The sequence below is a fragment of the Notolepis coatsorum genome (genome assembly GCF_963971535.1).
Source record: "Notolepis coatsorum genome assembly, chromosome: 8".
In the NCBI taxonomy this organism is placed as follows: Eukaryota; Metazoa; Chordata; class Actinopteri; order Aulopiformes; family Paralepididae; genus Notolepis; species Notolepis coatsorum.
The window spans coordinates 64148011-64164470 of record NC_140172.1 but is presented as its reverse complement, the minus strand read 5'-3'; the positions used below and the strand labels follow the sequence as shown (position 1 = coordinate 64164470).

The window sequence follows — 16460 nt, the reverse complement described above, 5'->3', positions numbered from 1 at the left end:
CACAGAAAAGGATCACCAAGTTACTCTGGATAAAAAAAAACTTTACAGACAACATTGAGACAAAGCTTCCTGACACATCTCCATCCAAACTCTTGGAAGAACTCTTTGAAATCTCATCTGATACCACCTAGAGAGCTAGTTTCAGAGTGTGGTGCTGAGTACCAAGTATCTCATCTCATGGCCCACCAAGTATCTCATGATGCAGCAGTTAAGGTGTTGATACCATTCAGCACCACATACAGTATCTGTGTGAAGCTGGCTTTTCATCCATGACAGCTCTGAAAACAAAATATAGGGCCAATTTGAAAGGTCACGATATTGGTGTTATTTCAATAAATTTAAACATGGCCCATTTCATGACTATTTTGTTGGGGCGAGGGGGGGGGGGGGGGGGGGGCCCAAAATATTTTGGTCCGCCAAAGGGGGGCCTGACAGAAAAAGTTTGAGAAGCACTGCGCTAGGGCATCGGGGTTGGGCTGATGAATTATGAATGCCATGGCAAAAAAATGAAATATTGATCTAAATAACGCTGAAAAGCGATCTTGGCGACCAATGTGTTAATAACAACCCCTATGCTGATCTAACAAGGTCAATACTACCTTAATAGCAACCCCTATGCTGATCTAACACAGTCAATACTACCTTAATAACCATCCCTATGCTGATCTAACAAGGTCAATACTACCTTAATAACGATTCCTTTGCTGATCCAACTAGGTCAATGCTACCTCTTAGCCTGCAACGTACCACATGTGGGCCATTTTTAGGCAAATTTGCCCACCGGCACTTAGTGGCTCGGGTGTGCATATTTTGTAATACAATATATATCGAATTGAAGGCTTATTTGTTGCCTGTCGATAGCGCAAAAATCCGACAAAATCCGCTCAGCGGTTCTCGAGTTACATGCCGGTATTTGAGGCTTGTGCAAAGTACACGGTATTGCGCAAAATACCACTCCCGACTCTTGGGGCTCTAGTTCCGTCAATCATTTGGCGATCTCGAAAATGATTGTGGAGGGTTGTAGCCAATGAGTGTGGCTTTCCAATGATACCCCATCTGGGGATGTACAGATCCAGCACTGAAACATCGAACCTCTGCTGCTCCTCCACCACTCCACGGGCCAAACTGATTTTGTGACTCCTATTGTTCTGGACCTGGCCAGATTTCACACCTCCACTGCCTCCCACAGTGTATCAGGATTTTATTCGTCCCAAACGCCCCAGCTCCATCCGATTCCTTCGCTTTTTTCACTGTTTACTTATCATGCACCCACCGAACCCACTTATTAAAAAATATGTTGGTGGTCTGAGGGCAGTAGCCCCCAACCCCCTCCCTGGGGGAGCACTTAAGTTAAGTACCCTCCATTTGTTCACTTTGGGAGCCAGCCACCAGCCCCCGAAATATAACACCTGAGTGCTAGTTCTAAAGTGGCAGAGGAGCAGCAGAAGCGCAGCAGAAGGGATCTGAATTTTCAGTGCTGCATCTGTATGATCTAGGATCTACATCTACAACTAACGAGCAAAAACAGGAAGAGAAAAACAGCCGAATTAATTGAAGTCTATGATAAAACTGAGTTTTCTAATCACTAATTTCTGAATGGATCTTTATGAAATTTGGACATGTACTACATAAGGCTTCAGGCTATGGGTCCGTATGGATTATTAAGCATATGCAGGTTAAGCATATGCTGATCTAATAAGGTCAATACCATGTAATAATCAGGGTTGAGAAGTATCAACATTTTCTTTCAGCAACGCCCTGCTTCACACTCACACAGTTACATCCATTCACACCAGGGAGCTGTCCGGTACGACGACAGTCCCACACCTGGGAGCTGTCCGGTACGACGACAGTCCCACACCTGGGAGCAGTCCGGTACGACGACAGTCCTACACCTGGGAGCTGTCTGGTACGACTACAGTCTGACACCTGGGAACTGTCCGGTACGACTACAGTCCCACACCTGGGAGCTGTCTGGTACGACTACAGTCTGACACCTGGGAACTGTCCGGTACGACTACAGTCCCACACCTGGGAGCTGTCTGGTACGACTACAGTCTGACACCTGGGAACTGTCCGGTACGACTACAGTCCCACACCTGGGAGCTGTCTGGTACGACTACAGTCTGACACCTGGGAACTGTCCGGTACGACTACAGTCCCACACCTGGGAGCTGTCTGGTACGACTACAGTCTAACACCTGGGAACTGTCCGGTACGCCTGTATCAGTTCCGCAACCGTTCCTATTTCCGGGGTAGGCCTGATTGGCCCTGACAGGCACGTGACCCGCCGCGGCCACGCCCCGCGGCAGCCCCAGGACGTGGCAACGAGGCTGCTGTGGTTCACCGCCGCTTTCCGCCTTCAACGCCGCCCGCAGCAGCAAATTTGCGCGAGCGCAGGATTATTTCAGTGTGTATCATGCAATCATTTATCATTTAACATTTGAAAGGCATACATTGTTGTATGAAATAAAATAGTATAGAGACATATGTACAGCGTTCGATGCAGAATAGAAGTAACTGAGTTACCATACAATATACAATACGCTATAGTGCAAAGCAGAAATGGGATGAGGTACAATTTACAGTAAGGTGTATGCGTTGCAGTGCAAATGCTGGCGTGCTCCAGAGACCGTTACTGTACCATACAATATACAATGCAATGTACCAATATACAATACGCTATAGTGCAAAGCAGAAATGGGATGAGGTACAATTTACAGTAAGGTGTACGCGTTGCAGTGCAAATGCTTCTTACTGTTGCGCTCCAGAGACCGTTACTGTACCATACAATATACAATATACAATACGCTATAGTGCAAAGCAGAAATGGGATGAGGTACAATTTACAGTAAGGTGTATGCGTTGCAGTGCAAATGCTTCTTACTGTTGCGCTCCAGAGACCGTTACTGTACCATACAATATACAATATACAATACGCTATAGTGCAAAGCAGAAATGGGATGAGGTACAATTTACAGTAAGGTGTATGCGTTGCAGTGCAAATGCTTCTTACTGTTGCGCTCCAGAGACCGTTACTGTGCCATACAATATACAATATAGGCTACAATACGCTATAGTGCAAAGCAGAAATGGGATGAGGTACAATTTACAGTAAGGTGTATGCGTTGCAGTGCAAATGCTTCTTACTGTTGCGCTCCAGAGACCGTTACTGTACCATACAATATACAATATACAATACGCTATAGTGCAAAGCAGAAATGGGATGAGGTACAATTTACAGTAAGGTGTATGCGTTGCAGTGCAAATGCTTCTTACTGTTGCGCTCCAGAGACCGTTACTGTACCATACAATATACAATATACGATACGCTATAGTGCAATGCACGTTAAAAAAAATAAATAAAAAAAATGTAAGGGAATTGAACTTGTCACAAACGGACCATAGGATCCACAGCCAAGCAGCATTACCAATTGAGCTAGTTGTCGATGGTAAAAATTTGGGGATTACTGCTACATAATGCTGCCGCGACGGAGCTCCGCCGCGACAATATTATTAAACAGCGGCTCTGTCATTGAAGTGGGAAAAGTGAGCCGTATTGTATATTAGTACATTGCATAGTATATTGTATAGCGTATGGTAACTCTGCGGCGCTGAAGGCTGAAAGCGGCGGTGAACCACAGCAGCCTCGTTGCCGCGTCCTGGGGCTGCCGCGAAATAGGAACGGTTGCGGAACTGATACAGGCGTCCGGTACGACTACAGTCCCACACCTGGGAGCTGTCCGGTACGACTACAGTCTGACACCTGGGAACTGTCTGGTACGACTACAGTCCCACACCTGGGAGCTGTCCGGTACGACTACAGTCCCACACCTGGGAGCTGTCCGGTACGACTACAGTCCCACACCTGGGAGCTGTCCGGTACGACTACAGTCCCACACTGTTGGCCACTGAGCAGCTTCACTGAAGCAGCAGTTGGGGGTTGAGTGCCTTGCTCAGGGGCACTTTAGCGGTTGGTACTGAGAAACGGGAGAGCATTATTCCTTCGCTTGACCGCCCAGATTTTTCCTGCCCTACCAATACAAATTATACTTAATGAAAAGTTCCTGACTCTAATATAGGACTGGGCGATATGGTCAAAATATAATATCATGTTTCTTATTTATGATGGTGTAGCGATATTTGACTACTTGAAATGTGTATGTATTTCATGTAACAGTGCATGAAGGCATTGTGTATTACTGCACTATTCTTTTGTGTGTGAGTGGTTAAAAATAATCTGAAATCTGGGTCACGCCTTAACCCGTTCACTACCACATGGTTAACCGTCTGTAGTGTGGTAGTGAAAGGTTAACCTTCTGTAGTGTGGTAGTGAAAGGGTCAACCTTCTGTATTGTCGCAGTGAAAGGGTTAACGTCTAAGGATAAAGGTGCATTCTAAGGCTAGAGACCAGTTGAGAACCACTGCATCCACAACGCCTGGCATACGTGGTCTTCTTCAGCCTTGTGTGCTGCTGGGGAGAACATCAAGGCATTATGTGAGGCAAAGGAAAAAGCTTGACGACCTGATGAAAAAGGCCAGCCGTGTCCCAGGGAGCAGTCTGGACACCAGGAAGGATGGACTCCATCGTGAACAATGCCTCTCACCTTCTTTATGAGGAGTTGGCACAGCCGTAATGCTGCCCCAGCTTGCTAGATAATCCCTCCTAGATGTGCCAAGGAACCTTTCAGTGCCTTTCTGCCAACTGCCATCCGTTTCTACAACACCTCCTGTCGCGATGGTCCCAGTCAGATAGGATGTTAGTCTGCTGGAACTTGTCCAGCATATATTTCATATCTACCACATATATATATATCCCTATCTGTCTGAATATACCTGCATATAATCCTTCAATATACCTACTTATACACCTGCATATAACCCATATAACTCTGTATGATAGCATGTACAATAATGCTGTATATACCGTATATATATATTTATTACTACGGTATATATATCTGTACATATCCCGTACCTACTCTTACTAGTTACGCTGCTGGCCAGTATGACTTACTGTCTTTATACAGTACCTGTATCACTGTACATATTAATACTACAACTCCGTACATACATCTGATTAGCACTATTACTCAGTAGTACTAATTTAAATATTTTTTACTCAGTTTAATCACCTGTACAATGGTCTAATGTTTGCCATTCACATCTCAAGTATGTCTAGTTAGTGAGCAATTTATGGGTTGATACCATTAGTTTACACCGATTTGGTGCAAAACTGAACCATTGTTGATCACTTGCACAATTAGCACATTAAGACCCCAAGACCTTGAAGAACACTTTAGAAATGATACAATTAAGATAATAGCATAGCAGCATGGGGGAGGGGGGAGGCAGGGTAATAGAAGAAAGACATAAATATAGGCAATAAAATTAGATCTGAAAAATAAACATTAACAACGATGAGGGTCTCTGTATGCCCTATCGGTCAATATATACGTTAATGTTCATTCTGTGATTTGGGTATCAATAACCTTTGACACGTTTTTGGAGAAAAAAACATAACTCAATTAAATGTTAGGATTTATTTCAAATTATTTTCAAACAACAAAATATTTCTTTTTCCCACACAGCCTTTTATGTTCACATTCATCTCTCCGGTGCCAAATACATCTCGAAGGCACCGCGTGTGGCTGCTGGAACACACTCCCCAGTGCTGAACATAATAAAGAAGAGCTTTGCTGTGCTTCAAAAATCACCACACATGGGGTGAGTCATACACAGGGCAGAGGGAGATTAGCAGCTAGCTTGAATGCTACTGTACACACACACACACACACACACACACACACACACACACACACACACATACACACACACACACACACACACACACACACACACACGTCACACACACACACACACACACACACACACACACACACAGGGGCGGACCTTCCTACAGGCGATATAGGCGGTCGCCTAGAGCGCCACCCAGAGGGGGGCGCCAAAAAAAATAATTATTTTTTAATTTTTTAATTTTTTAATTTTTTTAATTTTTAATTTTTTTTTCTCTGTGCAGTTTTGGCGCCCCCTCTATATCGGCAACCATTATTTTTACATAAAAGAAATTCTAACATAAGGGAAAATGAGCCAAAAATCTAAAACGGTCGGTCGGTCTGAGCCTCAGCTTTAGGTGTTCACAGTCAGAACATGCTAGAGCGCTGTGCATTGATGGGTATCGGTCAAGTGTTTATAGAATTGAGCATTGAGGAAAGAAAGACTAACGTTAGAGAACTATGAAGAGGCAAAAGCCATAAAAAAAATTAAAAAAAAAAAAAAAAAAAAATTAAAAAAAAAAAAAAAAATTGGGGGGGGGGGGGGGGGGGCGGCGCAGTGGTGAATCTCGCCTAGGGCGCCAAATGTGCTAGGTCCGCCCCTGCACACACACACACACACACACACACACACACACACACACACACACTCACTGTCACCATGTAAATAGAAGTCCACCTGTGTGGTCCATGAAGACTGATGCTGTTGCTTTTTTTTCTTTTACTTCAGATGTTTACATTTAGTCTTTTGGCTGATGTTTTTATCCAAAGCCACTTAAACTGTGTACGATAAAGGCCCAGCAGAGGGGATGCACTCCCGGCTGTCAACAATACGTGGTACTGTTCATCTTCATCAATCGATTGAATAATAGCAGTATATATAAAAAGTATAGTCAAAGTTCTAAAATAATATATAAGAATAAATGCATGTTGTTGTAGCTTTCCCAGTCTTGCTGTACTGCAGTGTGACAGAGCAGCTTGGAGACATTCATTTGAGTCCATCAGTGTGGTGGTGGTGGTGGTGGTGGTCTCCTGAGAATGTAATGTGCTATATAAATGACTACAAATAGACCGCTTAATCCACATACAGTATGTATGATAGCATGTACAATAATGCTGTGTATAGCATATATATACTGTATATATTACCTCTGTCTGTACATACCTGCATATAATCCTTTTTACATATATCTACTATATCTATATCTGTACATATCCCTTACCTACTCTTACTAGTTACGCTGCTGGCCAGTTTAATCACCTGTACATTGTATATTACTATTGCCCTTTACTGTTACATTTGCACTCTGGTTGAATGCCAAACTTATTTTTGTTGTACTGTACTTGTGCTGTATAATGACAATACATATTACTTATATTATATATATATAATATAGATATATATATTTCATATTTTATCATTTTCTTTCTTTTACAGGCTGGTATGTGTAAAACCTGAAATACTTGCTGGAGTGTCTAGTTTGAGTATTTATAGAAACCCTTTAAGACCACGTGTTGAGTGTTAAATGGTGTGAAATAGAAAAGATTAAATGCTGTTTTCACTGCTGCTCTGTTTTCACTGCAGTATGTAGAAGAAAAAACTCACCCAACTAGTCTCCATACTGACTGGTCTCAGTGGAGTCAATCCAGCCAAGGGCTGTGTTTGAGTCACTCTCTCTCCCCTCTCTCTCTCTCTCTCTCTCTCTCTCTCTCTCTCTCTCTCTCTCTCTCTCTCTCTCTCTCTCTCTCTATCTCTCTATCTCTCTCTCTTGCCTCACACAGTTTACCCACTCTCTCTCTCTCTCTCTTGCCTCACACAGTTGAACCAGTCTATCTCTATCTCTCTCTCTCTCGCCTCACACAGATTAACCAGTCTATCTCTATCTCTCTCTCTCTCTCCCTCTCTCTCTCTCTCTCTCTCTCTCTCTCTCTCTCTCTCTCTCTCTCTCTCTCTCTCTCTCTCTCTCTCTCTCTCTCTCTCTCTCTCTCTCTCTCTCTCTCTCTCTCTCTCTCTCTCTCTCTCTCTCTCTCTCTCTCTCTCTCTCTCTCTCTCTCTCTCTCTCTCTCTCTCTCTCTCTCTCTCTCTGCCCTGACCTCAGCCTTAATGGACACACACACACAACCTCCCAATCGCTGCCTTCATGTGCACAATCAACCCTGGCCTGGGGCAAGGTGTCCCACATCAACACGAAATATACACAACACCGTGATTCCAGTCCAGCAACACACTGATGATAATAGTGAACATTACAAGGGACGACTTTGTCCCAATGAATATGAGCCATGACCTCATTGATCGATATAGACAGAGAGTGATTGATGTTTGTTTGTATGTGTAAGGTAGGGGCGTGTAGCTACTGTTATTGTTATGTACCTGTGTATTTGTGGTGCACGTGAAGCTCAATATATCATACTTTGCGTCGGACACAGCGTTTGACAGAATGGTGGAGGTCCAGGAGTAATCTGGTCAGCCGTGTGTTGTATTAGTAGAGAGAGAGAGAGAGAGAGAGAGAGAGAGAGAGAGAGAGAGAGAGAGAGAGAGAGAGAGAGAGAGAGAGAGAGAGAGAGAGAGAGAGAGGGGAAGAGAAAGGGAGGTACAGAGAGACACACACACACAGAGAGAGGGAGGCAGAGATAGAGGGAGAGATACAGACACACAGAGAGAAAGAGAGAGAGGGAGGCATTGAAGCAGACCTTTCCACACTATAAATCAAACAAGAGCTGCACTCTTCATCACCACTGAACCGTGGTCTTGACCCTATTGATGAACGCCGTCAATAACCTAGTCGATGGCCATCAGGGATATGTAACTACCATTACTGACTCACTCAACCAGAGGGGCCAATGTCCTCCTTCATACTTCAAACAGCTAGACGCTAATCAGAAAATCATTTCATACTGCCTGTAATCAACTGATCCGTACTACAATGTTTCTCTATTCTTCTGATCTATTTGGAAATGTTTCTGTGTCAGCCTGGGTAGGCTATATATAAAAAAAAATATGACCAAATCAAATAAGAATCACTTGGATAGCTGACTTTTTAAGCAGCATTTTAAAATATCCTAATTGACTAGACCTGTATCCCGCCAGTTGGCCTATTCTAATTGAATAGCTTAGACCAGACCTGGGCATTGTACGGCCCGCGGGATGATTCTGACCGGCCCGCAAAAGAGTACATGATAATAAAATAAAAATAAAATAAAAATAATAATTTTTTATATTTTTTACATTTTTTCTTTTCATGTCAACGTTCACACGCACAATATACGCTTACCTAGGATTTGACTTGATTCAACAACAAAGCAGTCGGGGCAATGGCAAGCCGAAAACTGTCGAAAGTGTGTTTTTTTTCACAACTGAGGTAGGTAGATTACATTTTTTTAATTTGCAATTAATTTCAAGGTAACTAGGCAGCAACAATCTCAAACACATGAAAACCCTGAAAGAAGTCAAACCATCAGCTGATCACCGGCACAGGTACTCATCCATGTTGGGAGCACTGCATGATGAATTTTCAAGGCGTTTTCAAGATTTCAAAAAGGTTGAGGATGAAATGCAGCTGGTTTCCTCTCCCTTTACCTGCAGTGTTGATAGTGCACCCACTGATGTTCAGCTTGAACTCATTGACCTGCAGTCTGATCAGACCAGGCTGCAGAAACAAATTAGTGGGGGGGCATAACATGTTCTCGGGGGGGCACAATCGTTTTTCAACACAGGTTCCCTTTTATACGTTTCAGCTGGGACAACGGCGCTGTGGCTTGCTTGGCGCTGCCCACGGTGCTGAACTAAACAGCAGAGAGGCAATTGAAAAATCTAATTTTAAGAACATTCACTAATACAAAAACAGACTGAACGGATATATATAACTGGAGCTGGACTCTAGCGAGGGTGGCGGAGAGGAGGAACCTTGCTAAGCTCCAGGCCAGCAGGGAAAACCCCTCCCACCCACTATACACAGACTTGGCTGACAGGAGGAGCATGTTATAGGCTCACACTCCCTAAATGCAGCACTGAACGGCACAGGAAGTCCTTCATTCCGACAGCCATCAGACTATACAATGCATCACTGTGCCTCACTGCATCACTGAGCACAGAGTGACACCATCTTCCTGGACTCTTACTTTTTAAACAGCACTGTGCAATATTACACCTACTGTAGACTTCAGTATATTTTTACTGTATTTATTTATTATTATTAATATTTTTTTCTATTTTTATTCTATTTCATTTTATTCTATTCTTAGGCCATTTGTTTTGTTATTCTTATTCGTGACTTGTTCTGTCTAAATGTTTAATGTTGAGTGATTTGCAGTGTCAAATTTCCCTCAGGATAATACATTTCTATTCTATTCTATATCTTTGAAAAGTCTCCATTTATTCAACACTTCTGAATTCACTGACAAACTGAACTGAACTGACAAAAATAAGGTGCATAAAAAAGCAAACAAAATTCCTCCACAGGCTACTCACCATCGTTAGTAGAGCGGCAAACGGCGTTTGGGGACAGAGTGTGAGGTTTGGTCCGCTCCCCACCCACACGCTCCGTTCCTTTAAGGTATTTTGTTGATTAATTGCATTCCCCGCCACACGCTTCTTTCCTGTAAGGTGCCGTGTTGATTGGTGCTCTCCCCACCACGCGCTTCTGGAGCAATGATCAATTTCATCCCGCAGCTGTCACAGCTTGTCATCAGCGCCCTGTGGCTTTATATACCCTGATCCCCCTAATATCGATGTTGGATCGTTTTGAATATTCTCCTGCATTTGCCTGTCTTTCCCGTCGCTGTTCCCTGTCTGTTGCTCCCCAGGACTTTCGTGAAGTTATCCCTGTGGAGAACCTGATTCCCTGTACGAAGCTGCGCCTCGTTTATCTGCCCGCTTTACGCGTTGCGCTCTGGTGAGTTTTTGGAAACAGTTCTTTTTGGATCACCTGTTTTTTGTGTGTTTGTGAAACACCGAAGAGATCCCGTTTTTGTTATACTGTTCTCACCTATTTTTGTGTTGGATTTACACTTTGGATTACTGTATTGTTTTTTCTCTGGACTCTGCTAACTGTGTGTATCACACCGAAGATCAAGTCACGATATTTATTTGGATCAGTCACCTCTCTGTTTCTGTTGTGCGCTGGGCTAACTCGGGTTTCTCTCTCTCTCTCCGTTCCACCTGGAGTGAAAGCTGGGAGGATCTGCAGAGCGGCTTCAGACGTCACAAGCTAATTCCTCACCACCACCTACTGGGAGAATCTGCAGAGCCGCAACAATCTTCACATGCCAGATTCCCCGTTTGTTCTGTTGCTCAACCTAATTCAATCTTGTGACTCTGAGAATAAATACGCCCTTGCTTTGTCTAACTCTGAAACAACTCTCTCTGTGCCGTTGCGCTTGAGGTCGGTTACAAACCCTAACATTACGATCCAACCATGACGACCCCAGCCGACACAGAGAGAGTCAGAACAGCATTGACAGTCCAGATAGAGTTAACCAAGGGCCACAGCCTACAGCTAGATGCGGCTGCTGTACAGGAACTCCGAGAGCAGGTCCTGCCTATTCAGGGGTCCCTGGGCTCTCTGGCTAGCCAGCAGTCTAGTATTCTCCTCCACTTACACACGCTGAGTGAAACCGTTAACACCTTGCTTGTAAGCCCACTTCCTTCAGGAGCCTTGGCCGGAGCATCACCCGCAGCCCTGGCAGGTCCCGCGCCTCCCGATCCCGCACCTCGGGAGCCCCGTCTCTCCGAACCATGGCTGTTCGACGGTAACTTCGAGGATTGTGCCACATTCATCATGCAATGTGAGTTGGTTTTTTCGTCATCAACCCAGTCGTTTCACTTCAAGGGGAGCCCGAGTGGCTTACATGACTAACTTGCTCTCAGGCCGGGCAGCCCAGTGGGTCACTGCCTCCTGGGCAATGGGGGCAGACTTCTGTTTCTCTTACCCAGACTTCGTGGCTGAGCTCCGCAGGGTTTTCCACCACCCAGCCCGTGGCCAGGACCCTGGAGCCCGGTTGGGTACCTTCCGGCAGGGCAGTGGCGGGGTTACCGACTACGTGCTGGAGTTCAGACTGGTGGCTACGGAGAGCGGTTGGAACGATCAAGCACTTCGTCTTACCTTCACGAGGGGGCTCAACGACGCAGTCAGGGACCAGCTCGCGACCTGAGGAGGAACCCATGCAGCTGGGACGTTCTCATCTTAGCCAAGCTGAACGGGAGGCGAGGCTCAGGTCCGGCCTTTGCCTCTACTGCGGTCGGGAGGGACACCGTATCGCCAACTGCCCCACCCGGCCAAAAGACCAGGCTCGCCGGGACCCCGGGAGATCCTGGTGAGCCGTTTTTCTCGTTCCCAGAGCCGTGCACCACCTGGCCATCTGATGAGCGTCACCCTGGCCTGGGCGGACCAACGGGCCACGGTGGAGGCACTCATTGACTCGGGGGCTGACGAGAGTTTCCTAGACTTCGAGTTTGCTACCCGGGCCAACATTCCACTTGACCTAGTGAGGCCATTGGAGGTATTCGCATTGGACCAACACCGCCTGGCTGACATCACTCAACGCACCTGCCCTGTCCTGCTCACCATTGCTGGTAACCACGTTGAGAGACTCCAGTTCCTTATCACCAGATCCCCTCTTGTCCCAGTAGTCCTGGGCCGGCCCTGGCTCGCGCTGCACGAGCCCCACATCGCCTGGTCCTCCGGTACCATCAAGGGTTGGAGCTCCTCCTGTCATGCCCAGTGTCTTCAGGCGGCCTCCTGTCCCTCGCCCCGGAGATCCGTTGGTGAGCCGCCTCATGGAGGTTTTCAGTAAGTCCAGGGCTCAGGCCCTTCCGCCTCACCGGCCTTACGACTGTGCCATCGACCTCCGCTCAGGGGCTCCCCTTCCCGGCAGCCGCCTCTACAGTCTGACCGTCCCGGAGAAGGCAGCGATGGATCAATACATCTCTGAGTCCTTGGAAGCAGGACTCATTCGGCCTTCCTCCTCTCCTGTGGCGGCCGGTTTCTTCTTTGTTGGGAAGAAGGACGGAGACCTTCGACCCTGCATCGACTATCGCCAGCTCAACGAGATCACCATTAAGAACAAGTATCCTCTACCTCTCATGAACTCCACCTTCAAGCCTCTCACCCAGGCTACCGTCTTTACCAAGCTGGACCTCCGGAGTGCCTACCATCTAGTCCGTATCCGAGAGGGCGATGAATGGAAGACCGCCTTCAAGACTCCCAGGGGCCACTACGAGTACCTGGTGATGCCGTTCGGCCTCACCAACGCTCCGGCGGTATTCCAGGCGCTCATGAACGACGTCCTTCGTGACATGCTGGAGGAGTTTGTGGTAGTATACCTAGACGACATCCTCATCTTCTCCAAGACCCTCGAGGAACACATCCAGCATGTCCGCCGTGTGCTGTAGCGCCTCCTCCACAATCGGCTCTTCGTCAAGGCGGAGAAGTGCCGATTCCACTCCGACTCCGTCGATTACCTGGGCTTCATCGTGGAGAAAGGCTTGACCCGAGCTGATCCTCGCAAGATCCAGGCCGTGGAGGAATGGCCGGAACCCACCTCTCGGAAGGAGTTACAGAGCTTCCTCGGGTTCGCCAACTTCTACCGAAGGTTCATCCGGAACTACAGTCAAGTGGCGGAACCGCTTACCAGACTGACCTCTCTCGCCCTGCCGTTCGACTGGTCCCCAGCGGCGTGTGCTGCGTTCCGCTCCCTCAAGAAGAGGTTCACTTCCGCCCCGATCTTGCTCCATCCAGACCCCAAGAGACAGTTCATCGTTGAGGTGGACGCCTCGGATACTGGACTGGGAGCTATCTTATCCCAGCGGTCGGCAACGGACCAGAAGGTACATCCGTGCGCCTTCTACTCGCGTCGGTTCCTCCCTGCCGAGAGGAACTATGACATCGGCAATCGGGAGCTGCTGGCGGTTGTGGCTGCCTTGGAGGAGTGGCGTCATTGGCTAGAGGGGGCCGAGGAGCCGTTTACCATTTGGACGGACCACAAGAACCTGACGTACATCCGTGCTTCCAAACGCCTCAATGGCCGGCAGGCAAGATGGGCCAGCTTCCTCAGTCGGTTCGACTTCTCACTGACGTTTCGCCCTGGTTCCCGCAACACGAAGGCCGACTCCCTGTCCCGGTTACACTCCAAGGGGGCTCCAACCACTGAGGACCCGACTCCCATCCTCCCAGAGGCCAGGGTGGTAGGAGTCGTCACCTTGGGCATCGAGGGGGTGGTAAGGCGTGCCCTACGCTTCCATCGCGCTCCAGGCAATGTACCGGTTCATCGTCTCTTCGTCCCCGACTCGGTCCGGTCCCGGGTCCTCCAGTGGGGCCATACCAGCCGGTTCGCCTGCCACCCGGGCGTTCATCGCACGTTCTCCTTCCTGGCTCGTCGATTCTGGTGGCCCACCATGAGGAACGACGTCAAGGAGTTCGTACTGGCCTGCGCAGTCTGCGCCGGCAGCAAGGCCTCCCACCAGGCACCCTCCGGGCTATTACAGCCGCTTCCCATTCCGAGCCGTCCTTGGTCACATGTGGCGCTGGACTTCGTCACGGGTCTTCCCTCCTCCCAGGGGAACATGTGCCTTCTGACCGTGGTGGATCGGTTCAGCAAGGGGGTTCACCTCGTGGCCCTTCCCAAACTTCCCTCGGCGGCCGAGACGGCGGACCTCCTGACACACCACATGTTTCGCCTCCATGGTTTTCCCCAGGACGTCGTCTCGGACCGGGGGCCCCAGTTCACTTCCCAGGTATGGCGGGCTTTTTGCAAGGGATTGGGGGCAACGGTCAGTCTTTCCTCTGGTTATCATCCCCAGACTAACGGACAAACGGAGAGGATGAACCAGAGCGTGGAGTCTGCTCTTCGGTGTGTGGCTGCCGAGAGACCAGCTTCTTAGAGCCGTTTCCTTCCCTGGGTCGAGTACTCCATCAACTCCATGGTCAGTTCCGCCACCGGCCTCTCACCCTATCCCTGGGCTACCAACCCCCTCTTTTCCCTGCACAGGAGACGGAGGTGGCAGTTCCCTCCGTACACGACCACCTCGACCGGTGCCGTCGGGTCTGGGAGATCGCAGGACCGTGCTGCTCCGGTCATCAGAGCGCGCCTGTCGTGGGGCTGACCGGCGCCGGGTTCCTGCGCCGACGTACCACCCTGGGCAGAGGGTGTGGCTTTCCACGAGGGACCTCCCACTTCGGTCCTCGGCCAAGAAACTTAACCCCCGGTTCGTCGGACCTTTCGAGGTTCTGAAGGTACTCAGTCCGGCGGCGGTGCGTCTTAAGCTTCCTGCGTCCATGCACATTCACCCTGTTTTCCATGTGTCCCGGGTTAAGCCCGTCTCTCTCAGTCCCCTGATGCCTCCTGCTCCGGAACCACCTCCTCCCAAGATGGTGGACGGTCACCCCCAGTGGCAGGTCCGCCGGTTGATGGGCGTTCGACGGCGGGGTCGGGGTTCCAGTACCTGGTGGACTGGGAGGGGTACGGTCCGGAGGAACGGAGCTGGGTCTCCCGCCAGCTCATCGTAGATCCCGGCCTGATCACCGACTTCCATCGTGCCCATCCGGGCGAGCCGGGTCGGCCTGGTCGCCGGGTGGCTCCCGTGAAGGGGGGGGTACTGTGAGGTTTGGTCCGCTCCCCACCCACACGCTCCGTTCCTTTAAGGTATTTTGTTGATTAATTGCATTCCCCGCCACACGCTTCTTTCCTGTAAGGTGCCGTGTTGATTGGTGCTCTCCCCACCACACGCTTCTGGAGCAATGATCAATTTCATCCCGCAGCTGTCACAGCTTGTCATCAGCGCCCTGTGGCTTTATATACCCTGATCCCCCTAATATCGATGTTGGATCGTTTTGAATATTCTCCTGCATTTGCCTGTCTTTCCCGTCGCTGTTCCCTGTCTGTTGCTCCCCAGGACTTTCGTGAAGTTATCCCTGTGGAGAACCTGATTCCCCGTACGAAGCTGCGCCTCGTTTATCTGCCCGCTTTACGCGTTGCGCTCTGGTGAGTTTTTGGAAACAGTTCTTTTTTGATCACCTGTTTTTTGTGTTTGTGAAACACCGAAGAGATCCCGTTTTTGTTATACTGTTCTCACCTATTTTTGTGTTGGATTTACACTTTGGATTACCGTATTGTTTTTTCTCTGGACTCTGCTAACTGTGTGTATCACACCGAAGATCAAGTCACTTGGATATTTATTTGGATCAGTCACCTCTCTGTTTCTGTTGTGCGCTGGGCTAACTCGGGTTTCTCTCTCTCTCTCTCCGTTCCACCTGGAGTGAAAGCTGGGAGGATCTGCAGAGCGGCTTCAGACGTCACAAGCTAATTCCTCACCACCACCTACTGGGAGAATCTGCAGAGCCGCAACAATCTTCACATGCCAGATTCCCTGTTTGTTCTGTTGCTCAACCTAATTCAATCTTGTGACTCTGAGAATAAATACGCCCTTGCTTTGGCTAACTCTGAAACAACTCTCTCTGTGCCGTTGCGCTTGAGGTCGGTTACAAACCCTAACACAGAGTGAAACTTCTTAAAACACTGTCCCTCCACTCATTCCTGAACCTTTTTGTTAAGTCCTTCTCAAATGCCAACTGAATTAAATTGGCCTTGCGTCGATGAAGCATATACTAAGGCGATGTTCTGTAAAGACGTTCTTGAGGGTAGAAAACAAATTCTCTGCCGTGCTAG

General features: G+C 48.2%; 1 protein-coding gene across 2 annotated transcripts in view; it reads right to left on the bottom strand.

The window, feature by feature from the left end:
• The window catches only part of gria3a (glutamate receptor, ionotropic, AMPA 3a), a gene marked incomplete at both ends in the record, with an annotated part of 399585 nt that overhangs the window by 369946 nt on the left and 13179 nt on the right, over positions 1–16460 (bottom strand). The gene's annotated exons all lie outside the window — the stretch shown is intronic.